The sequence below is a fragment of the Meles meles genome, chromosome 2, assembly GCF_922984935.1.
Source record: "Meles meles chromosome 2, mMelMel3.1 paternal haplotype, whole genome shotgun sequence".
NCBI lineage: Eukaryota > Metazoa > Chordata > Mammalia > Carnivora > Mustelidae > Meles > Meles meles.
In genome coordinates, this window is record NC_060067.1 from 88,853,992 (window position 1) to 88,880,532 (window position 26,541).

At 35.1% G+C, this 26,541-nt stretch overlaps 1 protein-coding gene and 1 pseudogene across 1 annotated transcript in view; one reads left to right on the forward strand and one right to left on the reverse strand.

The window, feature by feature from the left end:
* The window catches only part of SPATA5 (spermatogenesis associated 5), a 336,855-nt gene that overhangs the window by 192,006 nt on the left and 118,308 nt on the right, over nt 1–26,541 (reverse strand). The gene's annotated exons all lie outside the window — the stretch shown is intronic.
* LOC123937519 lies at nt 25,951–26,417 on the forward strand (annotated as a pseudogene).

The window sequence follows — 26,541 nt, forward strand, 5'->3', positions numbered from 1 at the left end:
CTCAGTGGGTAAAGGCCTCTGCCTTTGGCTTAGGTCATGATCTCAGGGTCCTGGGATCGAGCCCTGCATCGGATTCTCTGCTCAGCAGGGAGCCTGCATCCCTTCCTCTCTCTCTGGCTGCCTCTCTGCCTACCTGTGATCTCTGTCTGTCAAATAAATAAATAAAATCTTTAAAAAAAAAAGAAGGGACATCTGTACCCCACTGTTCATAGCAACAATGTCCACAATTGCCAACCTGTGGAAAGTATTAAGACGCTCTTCAACAGACAAAAGAAAAAAGAAGATATGGTCCATATATACAATGGAATATTACGCCAACCATGAGAAAGGATGAATACCCAAGTTTTGTATCAACATGGATGGGACTGAAGGAGATTATGCTAAGTAAAGTAAGCCAAGCAGAGAAAGTCAATTATCACATGGTTTCACTTACTTGTGAAGCATAAGGAATAACATGGAGAACATTGGGAGAAGGAGAGGAGAAGGGAATTGAGAAAATCAGAGGGAGAGACAAACCATGAGAGACTGTGGACTCAGAAACAAACTGAGGGTTTTGGAATGGGGGGGTAAGGGAATGGGTGAGCCTGGTGGTAGATATTAAGGCAGGCATGTACTGCATGGAGCACTGGGTATGTTGCATAAACAATGAATCTTGGAACACTGAAAAAATAAAACAGAATTTTTTAAAAAAGTTATTATAACCACGAATCTTATATAAGATTGCCCACATAGCCCCTTCCCTAAATTTTAAGTAAAAACTTAAAGTTGTCCTGGACACCCCAGAAGCAATGAGCACAGTTAGTATGCAGAACTTGGCTTCTAAATACCATTGTCCATCAAAAAGGATCAGAGCCTTTTGGAAAAGTGCCTGATTTCTGGACTGCAGCAGGGTAAGTATAATGTTGGTTCAGAATATCTATCTCATGTAAGAAAGAAAGTATAAAGGAAAGATGGAGATATAATAAAAAGAATACAAGAGCTTGAAGGTGATCCCATTGGCTTAAACTGGGACAATCTGAATAAAAGTAAAAATCCCTAAGTCTATAGTGACAGACATAAGGAAAAAGGGAAATTTCTTCTTTATAGTAGAAAGCCAGTCAATACTCACAGAAAAATCATGCAATGAGAAAAATCACCATTTGGCAACCATTGTAATTATAAGTGGTTCAGGCAAGAAGCATCAATAGAATATTAAATTAGTAGTGAAAGTCTAAGTAATACTAGGATATTTACATAGGCTCAATGTGTATCCCAACAGGATAATTATAAACTACAATGGAAAAACAGTAACTTTGAAGTAAAGAAACCTGAAAGACATCACTTTAACCAATTGATCAAAGATAACATCACCAATAATGGAACAAATCACAGTCACGTGCCTCCTCATAAGAGAATACTGTATCTGTGGTATTCCTGTCAAAATGCATAAACCGAAGTTCTCATGAAGAAATATCAGAAAAACCTAAACTGAGGGACATTCTACAAAATGACTGTCATTTACTCTTGAAGAGTACTGAAATCCTGAAGGGCAAAGAAAGACTGAGGAACTAATTCATATAAAAGGAAAATAAAGAAACATGACAACTACATGTTACATATGATACCACTGTATTTTCTTTTTTGCAGAGGACATTGGATAATTATCAAAAGATGAATAGGATCTACAGATTAGATAACAGCATTGTATTGGGATTAGTTTCCTGATTTTGATCAATGAATCATGATTTTTTTTTTTTTTAAGAGAATGGCCTTGGTTTCAAGGTAACACACATTCAAGTATTTAGGGCAAAGGCATCATATATATAACATCCTTTCAAATGGTTCAAAAAAAACTTAGAAATACAAGTAGAGAAAATAATAAACCAATGTGGAAAATGTCAACGCCTGGGGAACATGGGTTAAAGATTTAAAGAAATTTATTATAAAATTACTATAGCTGTTATGTAAGTCTGAAATGATGTCATAAATGGAAACTTTAAAAAAGAAACCATTTTTTAAATGTTTTCAGATAATAGTGTCTCCAAGTACCTTGCAAAACTCTCTGTAATAGAAAAAAAACTGCAAGTTCAAACCTCAAAAATAAACTTCCAAGAAACATGAAACTAACAAAATTGACACACACACTAGAGGTACCTAGGTGGCACAGTGGGCTAAATATATGAATCTTGGTTTTGATTCAGGTTGTGATCTTGGGGTCATGAGACTAAACCCTGTGTCAGGTTCCATGCTCAATGCAGAGTCTGCTTAAGTCTCTCTCTCCCTCTGCCCCTCCCCCATGCTCTCTAAAAATAAATCTTAAAAAAAAAAAAAAAAACCAAACCTATGCACACACACACACAACAGAGGACATACAACATCGAAGAACGAGTTTTTGCAAGACAAAGAATCACATGTTCAAAGACTGAATATATTGGAAAGTTTTTGAAGCTAAATATAAAATGACTATACTTAATATGTGTAAAGAAATAAAGTAACTGAAAGCATAACAACAGAACAAAATAAGATACAACTAAAAGGCAGAAGTCCCTAATTATGATGAAACACACACACACACACATATACACTATAAAAATATACATGGTAGAGAAGAAAAGTTAAAGCCTTGGACTTCCAAGTCACACAGTCTGGTTCCATCACTTACCTGTAATATAAACTTGATCTAATTATTTGAGCCCTGAGCCTCACTTTCTTTATCTATAGAGAGGATCAAGAGTATCTCATAACCTCGTACGATTGCTGTAAGAATTAGATGAGTGGGCTGATCTATATAAAGAATTTAGAATAGCATCAGCACATAAAAAATCCTCAATTAATGGTGGTGGTAGTATTTTACAGAAATGCATCCATACCCAAAGTTCTTAGAGTCTCTTATTATCAGAAATCAAATACAGCAGGATCACTTTTATTAAAATAAGAAAAAACTTAATAATTTTTTGTGTGTTAGGCAGAAGCTCTCTAAATCCCCTCAAAAACTTTCTTACCTAATATTTTTTCTTCCACACAACTGAAACAGTCTAGGGTTTTCTTCCTAAGCTACTTCTACTATTCAACCCACTCAGGCTATCTTACCCAACAACAGCCTTCCCTCATTCTTGGCCTCCATATGTTACTCATTGAAATACTGAATTGGGAGTGCTTGGAGTTTTAATTATGCTGCCTTAATACAATGTATACTGTGTCATTGAACATAAGAACCAGAAATGACCTTAGAGACCATCTAGCATGCTATTTTTGGAAAACTGAAGTACCTACAATAACCTGAAATGTTTTCAGATGATACATGGATATTACATTAAATAAGTAACATTAAAATTTTATTCCTTTTTTAATTTTCCAATATTCACAGGCTCACTTTTTTTTTGAGTTATCCAAATTCATTTGTTATTTTTTATCTGCATCATCAATTTATTTTCTGCATTTTTAAAAACTCAAACTCACTTAATTAACATTTGGTATGTTATTAGCTTCAGAGGTAAAGTTCAGTGATTCCTGGGTATATAATATCCAGTGCTCATTACACTGGTATTATGCCCTCCTTAATGCCCATCACCCTGTTACCCACAAACAACCCTCAGTTTGTTTCCTGTGGTAAAGAATCTCTTATGGTTTGTCTCCCTCTCTGATTATGCCTTGTTTTATTTTTTCTCTCCCTTCTTCTATGTGTCTCTGTTTTGTTTAAGTTCCACATGAGTGAAACCATATGACAATTGTCTTTCTCTGATTGACTTATTTCACTTAACATAATACCCTCTAGAGTTCCATCCACATTGTTGCAAATGGCAAGACTTCATTTTTTGATGTTGAGTAATATTCTATTATATATATTAAATGTCTTTTTAAAAGATTATTTCAAGTTCACATTAAAGTTTTAAGAAAAGCAAGAATACAAAGAACCTCTACACAACCTTTACTGGAATTCACCTATTATTAACAATTTACCCTTCCTGCCTTATCTTTTTTTTTGGTGTATGTGAAGGACACATAACACTTGCTAATCTTGTTTTGCTCAGAGCCCTCTGTAAAGATCACACAACTTTCATTTAATAGCACTGTTTTGTTTTCATTACATTTACTTTTTGCTGCTGTTTTTATTTATGGCAAGCAGTCCTTCTAGGGAGATATAAATTATCCTTATTTATTAAATTTACCTAAGTGTTTAAAATACTAATTGAAGAAAAATATAAAGAGTGGTAAAGTGGTATATGAATATGGCAAATTCATGGTGATGCACGGGGAAAAAGAAAATTTAGAAAACATTCAACTAGTCCTCGTATCTTTTTGAAAAAATAAGCTGCTGGCTGGGCAAGAGTATAATATAAAGATGTCTAGCCCAGTTCGGCACTTATCCTAAGTAAATGAATTAGTCCCTGGAATTAAGGCTTCCTTTAGGCCACCGCCCTTTCAATTTCTTTATGGAAGAAGTACTGTAGAAGTCTTAATTTTCCAATACATGGTTGTACCTGCCATGGCAGGCTAACTATCACTGGCTGATAAGATTACCTCTCCTATACCCACACTTCCTCCTCCTCACAAACCTTTGCTCTCTCATTCTGGGTGCAAAGCAAAAGTCAGTTGAGCCTGTTCCCATACTACCTCTTCCCCTGCCTCTCTTCTGTTCAATAAATTTTACTGAACACTATGGCCAGGAGATTAATAAGCACAATGAAAAATAATTAAGAAATCATAATTGAAAAATTCTAGCTTAACAATTATTTAATATTAAAATAATGTGATGTAAAAAATATTGTATAAACCAATAAAATATGACTGTTAACAAGAACATGACTATTTCTGTAAAAACCAAGGCAAATCCTTAGGAAAATTCAATCAAGGTAATAACTAAAATAACTATTTTGGTATAAGCAGAACATCTGTAAAAGAACTCAGAGTGCCCTAAGTTCTCACTACATTAAAATCAAACACTGAAATCAATACAATGAGGTTTAGATAAGGGATATCATGGAACTTCAATCAGTGGATTATTCTCAAAAAAACTCATTTGCCCTGAAACGAATGAATAACAAATTAATGTATATTTAAATGTCTATGTTAAGGAAAAAAAATCAACCTTTACCTAAAATATTTTAAAAATTCCTCTTTTGATTTTTTTTCAATTAACTATTTGTTACCAACCAGTAGTTACCTGGAAATAACCAACTTGGAAATCTTGACACATTAAAAATTACCAGTGAAACATGGGGAACCTGGGTGGCTCGGTGGGTTGAGGCCTCTGCCTTCAGCTCAGGTCATGATCCCAGGGTCCTGGGATCGAGACCCGCATTGGGCTCTCTGCTCAGCAGGGAGCCTGCTTCCCACCCCCCCCACCACCCCGCCTGACTCTCTACCTACTTGTGATCTTTGCCCATCAAATAAATAAATAAAATCTTTAAAAAAATTACCGGAACCACTGTAGAAGGAAATAAGGCAACATCTACCAAAATTACAAAAGCATTTACCCTTTAACACAGTATTCCCACTTTATGACAAACCCACACAACTACAAAATAACATTTGGACAAGGTTGTTAGTAATGGCAAAAGACTGGCAACAGTCCAAGAGTCCATTGATAGGGTACTATTTGTATGTAGTTCTGTGCTTATGCTGCCTACAAGAGGATGAAGAAAATATCCATGTACTGAGAAAGATCTCCAAGATATGGTGCTAAGTGAAAAAAAGCAAAGCATTTGATGTATATGCATAGTTTCCTACATCTTAGATTTTTGGGGGATATGGGTATAGGAAACAATAAATAAATATACATATTTGCTTGTAATAAAAACAACATTAGAAGAATAAAGAGACTAATAAAAAATGAGGTGAGGGGGAGGGAGACAAAAATGGGATACAGAAGTGAGAGTAAGGTATCACTATGTGTATCTCTCTACAGATTTGATCTTTACATCATTTAATATAGATTACCTATCCAAAATATCATGTAAACAAAATATTTAGAAATAAAAAAAATAACTAAAAGAATATACAGAATAATAACAAATTTATTCTTTTGCTTTCTGTCAGCAGAACGACTTATTTTTATACATTAGTCTCTAATCAATAAACTTTGCATTTTTCACTTCTAGCTGAGATACAATTTCTTCTCTGAATTTTTTTCTACTCTAACATAACTGTGGTTGGTTTCTTTACTTAAAAAACAAAACAAGGGGCACCTGGGTGGCTCAGTGGGTTAAGGCCTCTGCCTTCAGCTCAGGTCATGATCCCAGAGTCGTAGGATCGAGCCCCGCATCGGGCTCTTTGCTCAGTGGGGAGCCTGCTTCCCCTCTCTCTCTGCCTACTTGTCATCTCTGTCTTTCAAATAAATAAATAAAATCTTTAAAACAAACAAACAAACAAACAAACAAAACAAAACAAAAACCCAAGAGGACTTTTGTTGGCAATAGAATGCAGTTTTCCTATCTGTCTCCAGCAAAGAGACAACTTCTTAAACATGTAAACAAAGGTAAAATGATTGGCTATGATTTTTTACTTCAAGCTGCATTTTTTTCACCCTCTCCTTTACAAAAAATATGACTTTTTCCATTCAGTTCATTAATGGGGTGTGGGTGGTGTGGCAGATAACATGATTATTTAAAACATAAGATCAACTGCAATTTTAATAGAGTGGGTTTAAGAATATCACTTACATCTAGTTCCCAATGTCTGTTTTTGTTTTAGTATGATGGATGGAATATTATTAAATCTCTTTAGAAGCTGTATGTTCCATGAGGTTCCATGAACCTCAATGGTTGTTATGGGCATGCCCTGGATCCCAGGTCAGGTTCCCAAATCCTTAATCTCTGGAAGGCAATGTAAACAAACACTCTTTGTCAGTCTCTAATTTCCCTACCACTACTAAGTTACTAGGTGTGTTTGTGTTTATACATGTGGCCTTACATATACTTCTTTCTACTGTAAATTATTTTGATTGAGTAGACAATATAAAAAATGAATGGAAGCACTGTCATACTCCACTTGAGAAACGAACAAGGGCATGCCTATTCCTTACACTGAGGCCCAGCAATTGATTAAAGATTGGACAATTCTTTTAATTCATCTTAAAAAAAAAAAAAAACACCCAAAACTTTAGTGTCAATACAAACTACCAAATAGAAATTAACAGACACCCATCTGACAAGCTTAAAACAACACCTGACTTTCTGAATGTGTTAACTGAAGCTTAGACAGCAAATAAATTACCAACAGTCACATCTAAGAAATGAATTCAGAGCTTCATGATACTGAATATTTTACCAAAATAATTAATTTTACATATTATGATTACTTTATTATAAATGATTTAATTCACCAATATAGAAATAATTCTATATGACCCTATCTCCTACAAAGTAGAACTTTCCTTCAATATTTATGAAGGTTAAAAATATATATAAAGTTTCCCATGTCCTTCTATGATGAAATAGCACTGTTTTCCATTTCTTTGTATCATGAGATCAGCATATTGTCTCAATGAGCATTTTTCAAAGAATGTTTTGTTTACCATGTTCATAAATCCCCAAGTCAATGTCTAAAGCCTCTTTTTTCTCTTATTGTAACCCAAAGAAATAAACTCCCTATAAAACACTGTAAACATCGGTGGGGTTATTCATTCGGAAAAACTCCCATCAAGACAAAAATCCATGCTTGAGAGCACGGTTTCTCAACTTCAACACTACTGACTTTGGGGCTGGATAATACTTTGGTGCCCGAGCTCTCCTGTACATTATATAAGGCGTTCAGCAGCACCTGTGGCCTCTGCCTACTGGAGGCCAATATCACCAATCCATTTTCCTCAACCAAAAATGTCTCTGATACTGCCAAATGGCAGGGGGTGGGGTGGGGATAAAAATCGTCAGGTTGAGAACTGCAGAAGGTTATAAAATCCTTACTAGCAGAAATCTTTAAGAATAGATAGTCACCTTCCTGGTTAGTTCAGACATTCACTGCTTAATGAAGAAGCTGGTTCTAACTGGTTTTGTTTGGTTTACACAATCTTCTGAGATGTTTTTGTTGTTGTTCTTTGTTCCTATTATCCTGTCTTTCTGAACTTTCATGCAAAATCAAAATTCTTATAACCCTTATTTTAAAAAAATGTCCTAAAAAAATAACTTGAATTAGCAGTACACCCATCACTGTAAGTATTCAAATCAGGCCCAGAGTTGGGGGTTGTGAGGAGTTATATATAGAAACTAAAACTAAAATCCAGGTGATTAGCAATTTAATTATGATATACCTATCTGATTTATCAGCATCATCACTCTCCCCAAAGGCTGAACTGGTAAGGATTTTGCAAACTATTAAAAACTGTTTATAACCAGATTTTTTTTTTTTTTTTAAACTGGACATGAGGCTGCAGTATACTAAAGACTATCACTAATGCAGAGGGAAGTTTTAATCCCTGTGGAGATTGTCTGGGTAAGTGAGCAAAGACTCTAGCTGACAGCACAGATAATACAATTCAGTTCCAGGCCAAAGCACTGTATTTGTTTTTGTTGTTTTTCTCCTATCCTATCAGCAGCCTGTCTCCATGGATTTGTCTGGGAAAATGATAAATAGTAAAGCAAGCAACCTCCTCCGTGCATCTAAATCGTCTTCCTAGCAAAGACTACAAGCAAAGCTTTAGAAGCACCATCTTTTAAAATGTGCATTTATACGTATAATAAGTTACTAAAAACCAATGAATATAAATGTAACAAAATGCACAAAAAGATAAGTATTTACACAGAGCCTTAAGTCCTTGAAGTTCAGAACACATTAAAGAAAAAATTAACAATCATCAGATATTTACAAATATGTGAAAGAGAAAATATAAACATGTAAATGACTCCCCATTAGTCCCTAGTAACTGAATTCAGGCAGGGATGCAGTCCCCTTTTGAGTTAATGTGAGAGTGTTTCACATTGGTGTTCTTGTTATCGGACAGTAATAATATAGTTCTTGATTTCAAGATGTGATTTTTTTGATAGTCTATGTATCTGTATCATTTAAGAAAATTACAGTTTCTTTTCTGTCAGAAAGAACAGTGATATAGATTCCTTTTGTTTGAATGGTTGGCTAAAAATACAAAATGTGGAGGATAGAAACTTAGAGAATAGTGATGTTTTTAGTTCTTTTTTATCTGATTCCCAAGCATTAATAATTTTTCATTTCTTTCCAGTGTTTTAAAGGTCCTTCCAAAGTGTCCCTAGGGCAAAGAAGCTCTGTTTAGATTTTTCCTATGTGCTTTATTTTCTTGATATTTTTATTTTGCAGAAGGAATTTGCCATTTACTTTTGATGAAGTTAATTAATGTATAGTAACTTTAGATTCTATTTCTTGGATTTAGAGGACAATTTGAATGTTACATTTAAAAGGTTTGTATGTAAATGGCCTGTGGTGGTCAAATCTGGTTTGTAATTTTAATCTTGATGAACTAAGGAATACATAAACAAAAATTAACAGTTTAGCTCATTGTGTTTTTATCTCCTTATTTATCTTTAGGAGGACTATATAGCTTCTTTTTGACAATTATAGAAAATAGCTAAAAACCAACATTAAGACACCTAAAAAAAAGATAAAGAAAAAGATTTTGTTTATTTATTTACTTATTTGAGAGAGAGAGAGAGACAGTGCATGCACCTGAGCAGGATGAGGAGCAGAGAGGGAGGGGGAAAGGGGGGGAGAGGGGGAGAAGGGGAGAAGGGGAAAGGAGGACCGGGGTGGGGGAGAATTTCAAGTAGATTCCATGCTGAGTGTAGAACCAATGTATGGTTCAATCCTAAGACCCTGAGTTCATAACTTGAGCTGAAATCAAGAGCCAGATGTTTAATCAACTGAGCCACCTAAGCACCCCTAAGATACCTTTTAATTTAATGTTTTCAAAACCAAGGAGAAGGATCTTCCATTCCAAGGCAGGCTCCAAATAATTTAGGAGTCCAGGGCCCCAAATAAATTCATTCATTCATTCATTCATTCATTCATTCATTCATCTATATATTCATCAACACATAAATTTACAGCAATCTTTGGTATTAAGGAACAGTATTCATAAGGTCCTTGTATTATAATGATTATAATAAAAACATTTATAACATATTTAAATATGTATAAAACATCTTCACCATATAATTGACATTTTACTCTTTTCTGACTTTATAATGTACTATAAAAGGGGAAAAGTTAAATTTGTGATAAGAGGTAGGAATGGGAAACAGCCATAGGAAGTCATTTGAAAGTCAAAGAATTAAATACACTACTTCAAGTTAAATTTCTCAGCTTTTCAAGACTAGTGCTCTTTTTCTTAAGTCACCACAAGATTTTAATATATAACCATTATCAGAAATGCTTCTTCCGTCACTGCCCTGTGGCTTCTCAGTCACTTCAACCAAATAGCTTAATGAGTCCTTTCCATTGTCTTATTAAAAGTAAAATTTGAAGACCATCCACAAATTTAGCTATGCTAAACAGACAATATAAAATTCTATACTCAATCAGAATACAAGTGTTCATAGGTCATACACTCTCAAATCAAGGTGAACACAATACATTATTTCTTAATAGTTTAAAAAAGGAAAACATCAATGAAGCAAAGTATTCATTTTTAGAACTACACATCTGAATTTAGAAGAACTAGAAGAGAATCTTATATTAAGGGCTGCAGAATGAAATTATCTCAATTTCCTGAATAGCATGGCATGATAATCTTGATTAATGATATGAAAAAATAGACTACAGTCATAAAAGTACCAAAGAACATCTCAGTCTGTTCATCAATTAATTTTTTTTAAAGATTTTATTTATTTATTAGAGACAGAGAGATCACAAGTAGGCAGAGAGAGAGGGAAGCAGACTCCCTACTGAGCAGAGAGCCCGATGTGGGGCTCGATCCCAGGACACTGAGATCACGACCTAGGCCGAAGGCAGAGGCTTAACCCACTGAGCCACCCAGGTGCCCCTCTTCATCAATTAATTTATGTAGTAAAGGTGTTTTGGGGGAACCTGGGTGGCTCAGTTGGTTAAGCATCTGCCTTCAGCTCAGGTCATGATCCAAGGGTCCTGGGATCGAGCTCCATATTGGGCTCCCTGTTCAATGGGGAGTCTGCTTCTCCCTCTTCCCTCAGCCCCTCTCCCTGTTCATGCTCTGCAATAAATAATAAATTCCTTAAAAAAATAAAGATGTTCTTTGGGTAATTCCTTTATGTATAAAATTCTTATTTAAAAACTTTTGAATCATTAAATATTTTAAACAAAAACAAACTTTAAAAATCATGTTGGTAATTATATGTATGTACATACATGGCTATATAAGGCCTAATAAATATGAGAAAAGTAAAATAAAAGAATATATGTCAGCTTAAAAGTGGACAACAAGGGGCGCCTGGGTGGCTCAGTGGGTTAAAGCCTCTGCCTTCGGCTCAGGTCATGATCCCAGGGTCCTGGGATCGAGCCCCACGTCCGGCTCTCTGCTCTGCAGGGAGCCTGCTTCCTCCTCTCTCTCTGCCTGCCTCTCTGCCTAGTTCTGATTTCTCTCTGTCAAATAAATAAAATATTAAAAAAAAAAAAAGTGGACAACAATTTTTTTTAGAAGATTTTATTTATTTTATTTGACAGAGAGAAAAAGAGGGCACAAGCAGGTGGAGCAGCAAGCAGAGGGAGAGGGAGAAGCAGGCTCCCCGCTTCGCAGAGAGCCCAATTCAAGGTTTGATCCCAGGACCCTGGGATCATGACTGAGCTGAAGACAGATGCTTAACCAGCTAAGCCCCCCAGGCACCTCCGGACAGCAATGGTTTTAACTTTAAAAATGACAAAGAGGTATTTGTCCCCTCCATGTACTACTCTCTGGAATTAGGAAACCATTTTCTTTTGTATAACACTCTCCTCAGGTTATTTAGAAGCACATTATGTACTTAAAATTTTAAATTATGCAATGTAGAACAAATAATGTTAAAATGTCCACACAACCCAAAACAATATACAGATTTAATGCAATTCTTATCAAAGTAGCCAACAGCATTTTTCACAGAACCAGAACAAAAAAATCCTAAAATTCATATGGAGCTACATTAGACCCCAAATAGCCAAAGCCATTTTTAAAAAGTAGAAATTGGAAGTGTCACAATCCCGGATTTAAAGGTATACTGCAAAGGTGTAGTAATCAAAATAGAATGGTACTACCACAAAAAGAGATGCATAGATCAATGGAACAGAACAGAGAGTCCAGAATAAGCCCATGATTACATGGTCAGTTGATCTTCAACAAAGGAGGCAAGAATATGCAATGGGAAAAAGATGGTCTCTTCAACAAATGGTATTGGGAAAACTGGACAGCCACATGCAAAAGAATGAAACTGAACCACTTCCTTACACCATACACAAAAATAAACTCAAAAGGGATGAAGGATCTAAATGTGAGACCTCAAATCCTACAACTCTTAGGAGAGAACACAGGCAGTGATTTTTCTGACACCAGTCATAGCAACATTTTTCTAGGCATGTCTCCTGAGGCAAGGAAAACAAAAGCAAAAATAAATTTATGGGACTACATCAAAATAAAAAGCTTCTGCACAGCAAAGGAAATAATCAACAAAATTAAAGACAGCCAACTGAATGGGATAAGATACTTGCAAATGACATATTCAATAATGGGCTCGTATCCAAAAATACATGAAGAAATTATACGATGCCAACACTCAAAACACAAATAATCCAATTAAAATGGGCAGAAGACATGAATAGACATTTCTCCAAAGAAGACATCCAGGTGGCCAATGGACACATGAAAAGAGGCTCAACATGATTAATCATCAATCATTTGAAATACAAATCAAAACCATAATGAGGTATCACCTCACACCTGTCAGAATGGCTAAAATTAAAATAAACAAACAAATAAACAAAAAACAAAAACAGAAGGAACCACAAGTGTTGGAGAAGATGTGGAGAAAAAGGAACCCTCTTGCACTCTTGGTGGGAATGCAAACTGGTGCAGCTACTGTGGAAAACAGTATAGAGGTTCCTCAAAAAATTAAAAATAGAATCTCTTATGATCCAGTAATCCCACTACAGGGTATGTGCCCAAAGAACACAAAAACACTGATTCAAAAAGATACATGCACTCCTATGCATACTGCAGCATTATTTATAATAGCCAAATTACGGAAGTGTCCCATTGATTGATGAATGGATAAAGAAACACACACACAGAGAGAGAGGAATATTATTCAGCCCAAAAAAAGAATGAAATCTTGCCATTTGCAACAACATGGATGGCTATACGGGCTATAATGCTAAGTGAAATAAGTCAGAGAAAGACAAACACCATATGATCTTACTATATGGGGAATTTAAGAAACAAAACAAATGAACAGCAAAGAGAGAAATCAAAAAAACAAAAAAAGAAAGAAAGAAAGAAAGACTTTTAACTAAAGATAACTGATAGTTACCAGAGGGAAATGGATGGGAGAATGGGTGAAACAGGTGAAGGAGGTTAAGAGTTCATTTATCATGATGAGCACTGAGTAATGTATAGAGTGGATGAATCACTATATTGTATACCTGAAATAAATATAACAAACTATACTGGAATTAAATAAAATTAAAAACTAAAAAGTAAATAAATAATACAACAATGGTAAAAAATTTAAAAAACAATACGTAGTGTAAATGTTATAAAATGTAAAATTTTTAAACAAATACAGGTATAGAATATAGTCAGGTTGTAGCACATCTTGATAATACATGAGAAATGGACAAAACAGGATAAAACACAAGGTATTTGGAGGAAGAGGAAGCCCTGCATTGCAATACTACCTTTATGACTTATTAGTTCTTGAACCATGGCAAGTCATTCAATCTTTCTGAATATCAATTTTCCCAATCTTTAAAATATAAACAGAAATATTACTTTGCAGGCTCATTAGAATTATAGATGATATATGCATGCTCAATTAAAAGTGGTAATAATTATTACCAGCTATATTTCTGGATTTTTGATTCCCTGCATGTATTCAATTTTGTATTCTTTCTTTCAATATAATACTGAAGAAAAAAAATCCTACAATTTAATGCATAAGCCCTAAATTAATATATTCATATCTATATAGATAGATTTATAATATTCAATATAAACATTATACCTTTGTTTGAACTACATTTTTACTTCTTTGTTTTCCATGAAGAAAATCCTTGTTGCTTAAGAGAACATTTGGCTTTTCTCATGGGACGCAGGTTTAGGTCACAAATGTGAATGTGAGATACCAAGATACAGAGACCTGGCTACAAAACACTCCTCTGGGGCACCTGGGTGGCTCAGTGGGTTTAAAGCCTCTGCCTTTGGCTCAGGTCATGGTCCTAGGGTCCTGAGATCGAGCCCCACATCGGGCTCTCTGCTTGGTGGGGAGCCTGCTTTCCCCTCTCTCTCTGCCTGTCTCTCTGCCTACTTGTGATCTCTGTCTGTCAAATAAATAAATAAATTAAAATAAAACCACTCTTCTTACCCATTCTGCAAACTGTGTAGGCAGAACAATCAACTATCACCAAAATATGCTCGAGTATAACTAAAAGAAGTTTTATGAGAAATTATTTTTAATTATTTTAATGGTGATTAAATGTGCACCTCTATTATATCCACAAGGCCATCAGAGTAGTTAACATAGCTTCAATCTTAGTGTGCATTTTTCTGTTCAATAAATACATTACTGAACTACCCAAAACATCTTTTACTAAATATTTATCACTCCCAAGAAAAAACTACATAAACAGTAATTACTGGTAATAAAATGAGGTAAAAAAGTAAGAAAAACTAGTTTTCTCAATGAAAAACATAGAACAAGTTAAAGAGACACACAAGTTACCTCAGCAAATTATCATTTCAAATCAGCAAAATTATAGCTGACATAAAAAAAGCTGGTATTTTCCAAATGCACTGATACAGTTACTAAGAATATGTAAGGCAAGTCTCCTTCATACTAACTGCTTACTGTGAGTTCTAGGCACTTGGATAAATCAGTAAACAAAATCCTTGCCCTTATGAAGTTTATGTGGGGAGACACAAAAATAAATGCTATAAATAAGTAAACTGTGTGGTAATAAATCTATAGAAATAAAACAACTGAGTAGTGTAAAAGGGGATCAGAAGAACCAGAGAGAGAAAAGAAGCTGGAGAATCAGATAATTCATATTGTCACTGCCCAAGAGGTGCAGCATTATTGTTGGTTCAGATAAATCAGATCTGTCTTACAAGCATTTCCCAGTCTTACAATTCCTAGCATTTTGTAACCTATGTTATAACTATTTTTTTTAAGATTTTATTTATTTATTTGACAGACAGAGATCACAAGTAGGCAGAGAGGCAAGCAGAGAGAGAGGAGGAAGCAGGCTCCCTGCAGAGCAGAGAGCCTGATGTGGGGCTCGGTCCCAGGACCTTGGGATCATGACCTGAGCCGAAAGCAGAGGCTTTAACCCACTGAGCCACCCAGGTGCGCCTGTTATAACTATCAATAAAAAAGAAAGTCAAACATTTTTCTAGGACATGTTTGTTTTTGCCTCTCTCTCACCTAGCACACTGCTTGGCACATAGCAGGTACTCAATGAATATCTGGTGGCTGACTCATTCTAAGACAACTAACAAACAGTTATCTGAATAGTACTGATCGAAAATTTAGTTCAAGGGTTGGCAAACTTTTTCCCATAGGGCCAGATAGTAAACATTTTTATCTTATTGACTAAATAGTCTATGCAACAATAGGCATGGCTATGTTTCAAAAAACTTTACAAAAATAAGCAGAGATCTCAGAAGTTTTCTATTCTCTGCTTAGTTTACTCTAATTGCTTTAAGTCTTGTTAGATTTTCCTAGATATATAAAAGTAAATTTATTCCTTACTTGCTAATGCTTACTTTCCTAATTCTAATCAACTAAATCAAATAAACAAAACATAACTTCAACAATAACAATATACACAAACTCCAGTTCTCCTTCCCTCTCTCCTTTCCCTCCTTTCCTTTCTCCCTTTTTGATTTTTAAGTGAAAATTGATAACCTCACTTAAAGTGTGAATAAAGCTACTACAATGCCTGACGGTATACCATAGTTTTTACAAGAAGACATACACAGAGGTCTACCAGTCATCTAATATAACGCAAATGTCAGAGATTGAATTCAAATTTATAAATACAAAGCAAAAGCTGATCAGAATATTAAATACACAATCAACTCAAAGACATTAAGTCTAACACAGAATTTAAGAATTTATTTAGTTTAGTGGTTTAAAGTATAAGTTCTAAATTAAGCTGCCTGGATTGCTAAACTGTCAGCTCCACTGAATCAGGCTGTTTACTAAATCTTTCTAAGTAAACGTTTCTCAGCAGTAATGACCTATGACTACCTCACAGGATACTACTTTTAATAAAATATGAGCCTTCTACTTGGCCTCTGAAAAAACACACCTCTATTTCATCAAGAGGAAACAAGTACATCATTAAGCCTGAAAATAGGGAGTTAATGAAGAACTCCTACATATCCAAAAGTATCCTAAATGTGCTTCTCAAACATTAATAATTTTCGTTACCTCTCTACTTTGATAAAATATACTATCCCTTGCTTTTATCATGTTACATCAAATATTCTTTTTTTGCTATTTTAATTTAAAAAAAAAAGAAGCTTCAGAATCAAGATTTCCAAAAGGCACTAGTGCTATAATTGGCTTAGCATTTTTTTCTATAACAAAACATACTTCTGAATAAGTCTGTCATCAAACCTGTAACCCCCAGGCCATAGATGTTACCAGCTCCATAGACTGAAAAGCTGCTAAAAGGTAGACACTATTATTTGATATGCAACATAATGATCCAAAGCACTTGTCTGGGTCACCTGCACTGTCCCTTCCAGGAGACAGAAGTAGAATCTAGCACAGGAAGGAAGAAGGGAAGGAGGGTAGGAGGGGATAAAAGTATAATTTCATAATTCTAGCTATACTTTATTACAGTAAGAACCAGATTAGAAACTGTCCTTAATATATGCATAACAAACTGACTTTGGTTACTGAGAATAACTTCTCTAAAAGATTTATTTGTAAAATCTCTAGTTTGCCAGCCAAATTCTCTAAGAATCTTTCTAGCACTAAAATTCTACCTTCTTCTGTACTGAAAGCTGGGTAGCAATGCTTGAAAGCAAAATCTTTGTTGGGGTAGTTCCGAGTCAGCTAAGGCAGTGAGAAAGAGAGGTCTGCCTAAAGCGGTTGTCAAAAGACAAGCAAAGGAGGGAAAGAGCTGAAATGCAAAATGCTTTACCTCCAAGTGAAAAGAACTGTTGCTGAAGCAGAGCTGACATTTTCCTCTGCATTTGCGATTAACAAGTTTTTTTTTCTAGTGTGTTTAATGGTCAGGTTTTGAGGTAGGCTTTATATACTGTAAAATTCACCACGTTTAGTTTTATAGTTAGAAGGGTTCTGACAAACATATATAGTCCTATAATCACCACCACAACAAAAATGTGGAATATTTCCATCACCCCCAAAAGTTTCCTCATGGCACTTTGTGGTCAATCCCTTCCCCCCCAACTCCTGGATCTGATTTCTGTCCCTGTGGCCTTGCCTTTTCCAGACTGTCACATAAACAGAACTAGTCAGTATACTCTTTAACCTTTTGTGTTTGGCTTCTTTCACTGAGCATAACGCTTCCATTTTATTGCATATATCAGAAATGTGTTTCTTTTTTTACGGCTAAGTGGTACTTCATTATATAAACATAGCAGAACTTCTTTATCCACTCATCAGTTGATAGACATTTGGGCTGTTTAGTGATTATGAATAAAGCTGCTATAAACATTTGCCTAGAGGTCTTTGCGTAGACAAAAGTTTTCATTTCTTTCAGATAAATACCTAGAAGTAGAATCGCTACGTATTAAAGTAAATGCGTATTTAACTATATAGGGAATTTTTTATTAGAAAAGATTGATAACGTCACTTAAAATAAAAAAAAAAAAGATACTACACTGGCTGATGGTATACACAGTTTTTACCAGAGAGAACATACATAGCACTACTAATATTACACAATTTATTGAGCTAAGGAATACACTGGTGGTGTATAAAATACATATACTTATATTTGGTTAGAATCAATTAGAGATCATAAGCAAATCACTCAGCACACACTGGATGCCTAGTATATACCTAATGACTGCTAGTTCCCTAGCCACTGTTCAACTTTCTCTTTTCTCGATGTTCCTACCTCACCCCAACTCAAACTTACACAAACCTACACTTAATATTAAATCACTATTTGTTAAATAAATTATATACAGTAGGACACACACACACACATACACACAAATTTCAACTATTATTTTTTAAAACAAAGCCAATTCCACTCATTTCCTTAAGTCACTCATCCTCTGGACAGAGGAGGGGAAGACTCCTCTAAAGGCCACAGATGCTGCACTCACAAAACATTTCAGGTAAGTATCACCATCTTGTGTCCAAACACAGTAACTGCAATACCAAATTCACTGAGACCAACACATACACGGTTTTAAAAGACCAGATCTAATATCCATTTTTCCAAATCTATGGTGAATGTACATGCCAGTACAATACTGCAAACAAGGTTTAGACTGTGCATGTTTTATGATAATAACACTTCAAAACTTGCCTGTATTTCATATTAGATCATACATATCCTAAAGAAAAGAACTGAGTTTTCTTTATTACATACTCGACACTTTTGCACATCCCTTCCAAAGTGCACACGTACACACACACACACACACACACACACAATGAATAGAATACCAGGCATCAAAATGGCACATTACTGTTAATACTCACCATGCACTTTAAAAATAGTCACCAAATTAGCCCTTCTACAAATAATCTTAAAATACTGAATAGGGGGCTTCAGATTTAGTTCTTGTACACTGAACATGAAATATGAGATCCTAGGAGCATTAAGGGGGCACCTGGGTGGCTCAGTGGGTTAAAGCCTCTGCCTTTGGCTCAGGTCATGATCCCAGGGTCCTGGGATCGAGCCCCGCATCGCCCTCTCTGCTCAGCAGGGAGCCTGCATCCCTTCGCCTCTCTGCCTACTTGTGATCTCTGTCTGTCAAATAAATAAATAAAATCTTAAAAAAAAAAAAAAGAATACTGGGAAGAAGCTTTTTCAAATTTAAAAGTGACTCAACTTTAAATAATCATATGTTTAGACATTTCTGTTCTAACTCAAAATTATTTTTACATTCATTTTAAGTTTTCAAAAACAGCGTATTAAATAGACCAAAACATTACAGATACTGTAAAACTGATCAGACATCTGAGAAAGGAGAAAATATGCAGCTCAACAAGTTTTCTTTTTCTAAGAGTAATAAATTTTCAGTGAAAAAGTTAAACTGTTCTTCAACTGTCAACCAAAGTTTTTATTACACAACAACAGCCTTAAGGCTGATTTATGGCTTTCCCCCCTATTCTGACAATCAAGTGGTTAAAAAGAAAAGTCATTTTCGCACACCTGGATAATATTTGCTTACTTTTATAACATGTTTGCAGAAAAGAACTTTTCAGCAACATGAAAGTTTGCGGAGGTAACACCTGAAAAAGCCTAAAAAAAAAAAAAAACCTCAGAAATTTGTTTGGTAAATAGCAAGCTTTAATGTAGCATTTGGAAAATCTATTATTATCTATCTCTAAGTCACAACATAAGAGAATTTGGGGACATTAATGACATACCCCGGATTATCTACTACATTTTGACAGGTACAGAAACAGAGGTCCAGAGAGGATGAATAATTTCAAAGGATACAGTTTGTTAGCAACAGGGCTAGAATGAGAAACAAAGATCCCCAAATCTGTATCTGTCTGCCTCATTTCTCCCATTGCTCATTTCTCACTATCAATTTCAGGTCTTTCTATCACAGTTTACATATAACATTCTAGTCCTTAACATCTTTGCCATCTACATATGCTAATATCCTTTTCCCCTAGACTCATGCTTACATGATGTAGAAGCCCTTCTCCAATGCTATGCGTACTCCAAAAACTCAATCAGAAATGCTAAGTATTGGGAAGGCCCGTGCCCAAAACACTATAAATAAAATGGTCAAATAAGAAAATTATACAACTCCTCATATAATAAAATATCTGTAGTATCACAAACTCATGAAACTGCACCTATAAAAGTAGAAGTGATGAGGACATTAACTACCTATTTCAGCACAGTTTTTTTTTTTAAAAAGATTTATTTATTTGACAGATAGAGATTACAAGTAGGCAGAGAGGCAGGCAGAGAGAGAGGAGGAAGCAGGCTCCCAGCCAAGCAGAGAGCCCGATGCGGGGCTCGATCCCAGGACCCTGGGATCATGACCTGAGCCGAAGGCAGAGGCTTTAACCCGCTGAGCCACCCAGGCGCCCCATCAGCACAGTTTTAAAGCTAAAAAAATACTATTAAATAATTTCATTTCTAAATTTCATTGACTATAATTTAAGTCTTATCTTGTCTATTTCCATTGGAGAAAACAAAGCATTTCAGAGTATGTATTCTTAAGGTAAATTAGGTAAATTTTACTTTCTTAAATTACATAGGTTAAACTATTTTTCAAAAAGTCAGAAAACTACAGAAATTCTTCTTGATAATTAAGATATATAATGCCTCTGCTATTAATACCTGTAAGACTTACATAGGGAATGGCAGAAACAGAATCCCACACTTGACAAATTAGAAAGATCGGATGTAATATGATGAATTTAGTAAGAATTAATTCTTCTACTTCTAAGGCCTAAAGCCCTAGCAGCTGGCTAGCAGAAACTATTGGGAAACCACTTGGACTTAAGGAAAAACAAATCTCTGGGAAGCATATGAAAAGTGGGAATAGCTCGGAGGAGCTGTACTTGAAGGAAGACCTCTAGATCTGATCGCACTGTGGCTCAACTTCTAAGACTTAAATCAAATTAGTAACACAAGCCCAAGGCGGGGAAGCTATAACTTAGCAGAAGACTCTGAGGAAACACTTGGGCTTTTGGTTTTGTTTTTGTTTTGTTCTTGATGACTTTAAATTCAACAGCAGTCGACAGAGTGATTCAGCTGGCAAATAATCTAACACAATCCTGGAATGCATTAGCAGAAGACATGATATTCAGACTGAAGGCATTAAGTGTCTTACTAAACTCTGTAGTGATCCGACTACAACCTATTACAGTATATTCATCTGTGGATGCCATAATTTCAGAGAGAAAGGAACAAATGAACAACAGTTCAGAGGGGGTAAAAAAAAAAAGGATAAGAATGCCAAAAACGAAATAAAACAAGATGTCAAGCCTGGAGAAGACTAGTTGGTAAGACAGAATGTAAGACAAATAACAGTTTTCAAAAATAAAGAAGAACCATATTAGAAGAAAGATTAAAATCTGTACTTCTGGCTGGTATGTTGAAGCTTTGGGGAGACACAGAGCAACTGGTTCAGTACAACAACAAAATGCCTAAAAATAATCTGAGACAAAGATGGTGTGGTCTATTTCATGAGATAATAATCTCCTCTCTCCCATCAGTTTGGAGAGTAAGCAAAGGATGGAGAAGTGATGGGTAGAAATTTTACAATGAGAGGGGAGGATTAATGTATCAGAAGGATAACTAGACTATCAAAGCCTTCCAAGTTCACTCCAATCTTGAAAAAATCAGTTTCTTTCACAACTTGGGTATCAAGGGCAATATGTACTGTGCTATTTATACTTTCTCTAACAGAAGAGTAAATGTACTCCTATTTGCATATTAAAATATTATTCACCAAACATCTAAACATAGAACCTTAATTTCTCAAAATTTAAATATCTCAGCCTGAAAATTCCTATGATAATACTAAAAAGGGCACTCAACTCACAGTTATAAAAAACTAAAAAACCAATGAAACTTTAAGATTCAAGTGCCATCAAGAAATACATTATCCAGGGCACCTGGGTGGCTCAGTGGGTTAAGGCCTCAACCTTTGGCTCAGATCATGATCCCAGGGTCCTGGGACCTAGCCCCGCATTGTGCTCTCTGCTCTGCGGGGAGCCTGCTTCCTCTTCTCTCTCTGCCTGCCTCTCTCCCTACTTGTGATCTCTGTCTGTCAAGTAAATAAATAAAAACTTTAAACAAACAAACAAAAAGAAATACATTGTCCATACAATTAAAAAACTACACTTCTAGATTTATGGATTTTGTTGAGTAATTCAACTGAAAAGAATAATGATTTTGTCCAAAAAGACATATTTTAAAAGGTTAAATATTAAAAGAACTTTTGAGATGGAATGCACTTGAAAGAACAATAAGATAATACAACCTTCCTATTATTTATTTTAAGCCATTAATGCAACACATATGTTTTTAAAGATTTTATTTATTATTTATTTAAGAGAGAGAGGGGGAGAGAGAGAATGAGCAGGGAGAGGGAGAAACAGGTCCCAGTTGAGAGCAAGCCTGACGCAGGGACAAATCTCAGGACCCTGAGATCATGACCTGAGCCAAAGGCAGATGGTTAACGGAGTGGGACACCCAAGCACCCCAGAAAATTAATGCAATATATTTAAACAATCTTTAGAAAGACACCGTGGCTCATGTATGGACACCACACATTAAGAGACATTACTAAACTTCTAAAAGCCTACAAGGATAGATCAATGGTCAGTAAATTTTTTCTGTAAAGATTAAAATGGTAAATAATTTAGGCTTTATGGGCTATAAATACTGTGTGATACTGTAACTACTACAGTACAAGTGAAGTCATAGACAATACATTAATGAATTAGGGTGACCATGTTCCACTAAAGTTTTACATACTGAAATTTGAATTTCATCTCATTTTTACATCTCACAAAATTATTTTTCTTTTTCATATTTTTCAACCATTTAAATATATAAAAACCATTCTTAGATCATGAGAGGTATAAAATCAAGTGGTTGGTCAGTTTGCTGACCACTGGGATAAACAGACTCTACCTAATTAGCACCTAAGTGAAGTATGACATATATACATACAACTTCTGACTTGCTTCTCTTGTCATTTTTCCCAATCGTCCATTCCCAAAACTGAAACCCTTACAGAAGCTACCATAATAGATATGCTGAAAACACTTAAAGCTTTAAAAAAACAAACAAACAAAACAAACACACAAACACCTATCAATAATGATAAAGCCACTTCTGAGAGTCCTGTAAAAGGAAGGTAAAGCTAAAATTGGAAGATGAATTTGGAGGAGGCCTCCCAGGCCTGACCACATTGCAGCTCACCTTATAATCCCCCAAGACTCTCCACATCATTTTGATAAACAATATTAAGGATTAATAAACATCCTTTCCTAAAATACAAGAAAGTAAGAATTATAACTTATTTAAAATTTTAATGTCTGTTAGGTCAAGCAGCTTTTTAGTTCCAACTTAGCTGAGAATAGCAATATTAAAAGAATGGCACTTACAACTAGGAAAGGTAAGGAGAAAAGCCATCTGTAAACATATCTGTACTCTTTCTTCTAAAGGTATTTTTGGAACCCAATTCACTTGAAAATTGGGGGACACATATATTTTTCTTCTCACTTGCCAACATTTCTAAACATGCTAATTAAGTTTTCCCAATGTTACAAAGATATCTAAAACCAACTTTTAATTTGCAATACTTAAGAAATAAAAATGTTATGTCATATTTAACTCTTCAAGCACATTTCCTCTACTAGAAAAACTGGAAGGAAAATTAATGCCAGTTTATAATATCCATGAGCTAAACATACGAAGTTAGAAAATCATTCTGAACCCTGAATTATTCAATATTTCTATATAACTTGCAAAATTTTCGTCAGTTGAACAATATTTTCCATAGATGACTTAGCAGAATTTTCAAAATTCTACAAATTTACTATTATAAGAAAACTACATTTATAGGCTATATACTTTATAGTAGTAATAATTATTGAAAGCCTATTATATTCTAGGCATCAGTACTAAAAGTAACCAAGTGACTAAATGAAAAAATATTCATAAAACTAAACTATTTTGAGGTTTTTTTAATGTCTGGGAAAGAAGACATGACCATTTCTTAATATCCAACACAAGTGCATGAAATGCCATGGATTAGACATTATATTCTTCCAAAGGGACCACATAAACAAGAGCCTAACAAGGAACAATATAAACTCCTACAGTTCGGACTCTTTGTTATTTGGGCATCAATAAAAATTCAGTTGTTTTCTAAAGTCTCTTGTTGCTGAGGAAATCCAGACCATCATCTATCTAAAAACAATGTGTCAACTTGACATTATACAATCTCATTAATCTTCATCTATCCTTCACATCTTGTCATTCTTATGCAAAATGGACACTTGGGAATATGACTTTTCTTCCTTCACTTAGCAGCTGGAAGAGAGAGTAAGTCATAAAGTCTATGGAGACTTCAGGATACCACCAGGAACCACAAGCAATTACTTTACTTAGCCTAGTGTGCTACATCACATCTAATGTATTTGACATGTAACTATGATATAGCAGGAAATAGAATAATGTGATTATTGAGCTGTGTGTCTTACTTCCTTCAGCTGAATCACCAGAATCCCCAAGAAACTCCAGCTCTAGTTTCCCCAAGCTACACGAAACTGAGATATTGTCCATAAAAGACACTAAATACACGCAACCTAAGGATCACATAATGATGTCAGTTTCATTCCTCTGGCAGTCCAAGAATTCTCACCGTTTTAACATACTAACTTAAGGTCACCATGACACAGAGGTTGTGGCTTAACAGACAGTAGGATGGTAAAGCCAGCTAATTTACAAGGCCAAACACCTTAATTAAATTTAGCAAAAGTTAGACCAAATGTATAATTTCTTTGGCATTAGAACAGTCTGTTTTTTTCTTAATTCCAGTTTTAAGCTAAAAAACCCTCTACCTTTTAGCAGCACATGAAATTTACTTTAATTCTTCTGTTACCCATACTCTTCCTATTACAGTTTCCTCCAGACAAGGCAGGTAGTGGAAACTGTCTATTCATTTCATAACAGGAAGTTTTTTTGTTTTTATATTATCTCTTAAGACTATTTTGTTTCTACCGGAATGGACCTTCAGGACATATTTTGAACAAACACCGTGTTCTAATCACACATGCACTGAAACTTTTTTTATAGTACTATTAAATGATATACAAATAATGCTCTAAAATAGTTCTTCAAAGGAAAAAATCTGCAAAGAAAAATGACTTTCGATGTAGTATCATATGAGTAACAAAAGTATCATATGAGTAACAAAAGTATAATTAAGAAAAAAAATCCATATTCCACACAAATATGGAATTATACCTGAAATAGAAAAGAATTAACTTTTTTTTTTTACAAAAATCACTGATTACTTAAAGTGTTTTTTTTGTTTTGTTTTGTTTTTGTTTTTTGCACAATTACAGAATACAATATGCAGAACATTTAGACCCTGGTGTAATGTACTAAATTCAAAGTTGTACTTGAAAGCATAGCACATCAATTGATGATCTTGAAACCATTCTTACACCCCTCAAAAATGCTTTTTCCCATTTACCAATTTTATGTTTTGCTGTCAGGAATAACTTTATTATTTAATCCTTTACAAATTAAATATTGCAAATTTTGAAAAATTTGAATACTAAATTAAAAACACTTAGATTCCCCTGACCTAGTGGAAATAAGTCTTTGTATCCAGTTAGCAAATACTTTTGATATATATATATATTTTTGTTAAGATTCTACTTATTTATTTGAGAGACAGAGATCACAAATAGGCGGAGAGGCAGGTAGAGGGGGAAGGGGAAGCAGGCTTCCTGCTGAGCAGAGAGCCAGATGTGGGGCTCGATCCCAGGACACAGAGATCATGACCCAAGCCAAAGACAGAGGCTCCACCCACTGAGCCACTCAGGCACCCCAATACTTTCAATATCTTGATTTAAATGTGCTCATCCCAAGTTAGCTGGTTAAAAAAAGTTGGATTTCTGCCCTTTTACGAAGATGATGCCGAAAGCTAAGAAGTAAGCCCCTGCCCCTCCCAAAGCCGAAGCCAAAGCAAAGGCTTTGAAAGCCATGAAAGCGGTGCTAAAAGGTGTCCACAGGCACAAAAAAAAGATCCGCACATCACCAACGTTCCAACGACCCAAGACTCTGCGTCTCCAAAGGCAACCCAAATACCCTCGAAAGAGCGCCCCCAGGAGAAACAAGCTTGATCACTATGCCATAATCAAGTTCCCCCTGACTACTGAGTCAGCCATGAAGAAAATAGAGACAACAACACACTTGTGTTCATTGTGGATGTCAAGGCCAACAAGCACCAGATCAAACAGGCTGTGAAGAAGCTCTATGACATTGATGTAGCCAAGGTCAACACCTTAATCAGGCCTGATGGAGAGAAGAAGGCATACGCTCGACTGGCCCCTGACTATGATGCTTTGGGTGTTGCCAACAAAATTGGGATCATCTAAACTGAGTCCAGCTGGCTAAATCTAAATACATTTTTTTCATGATAAAAAAAAAAGTTGGATTTCTAATATTCAAAAACTAATCCAAGTATGTGTAAATGCATATATACATATACATACACCCATA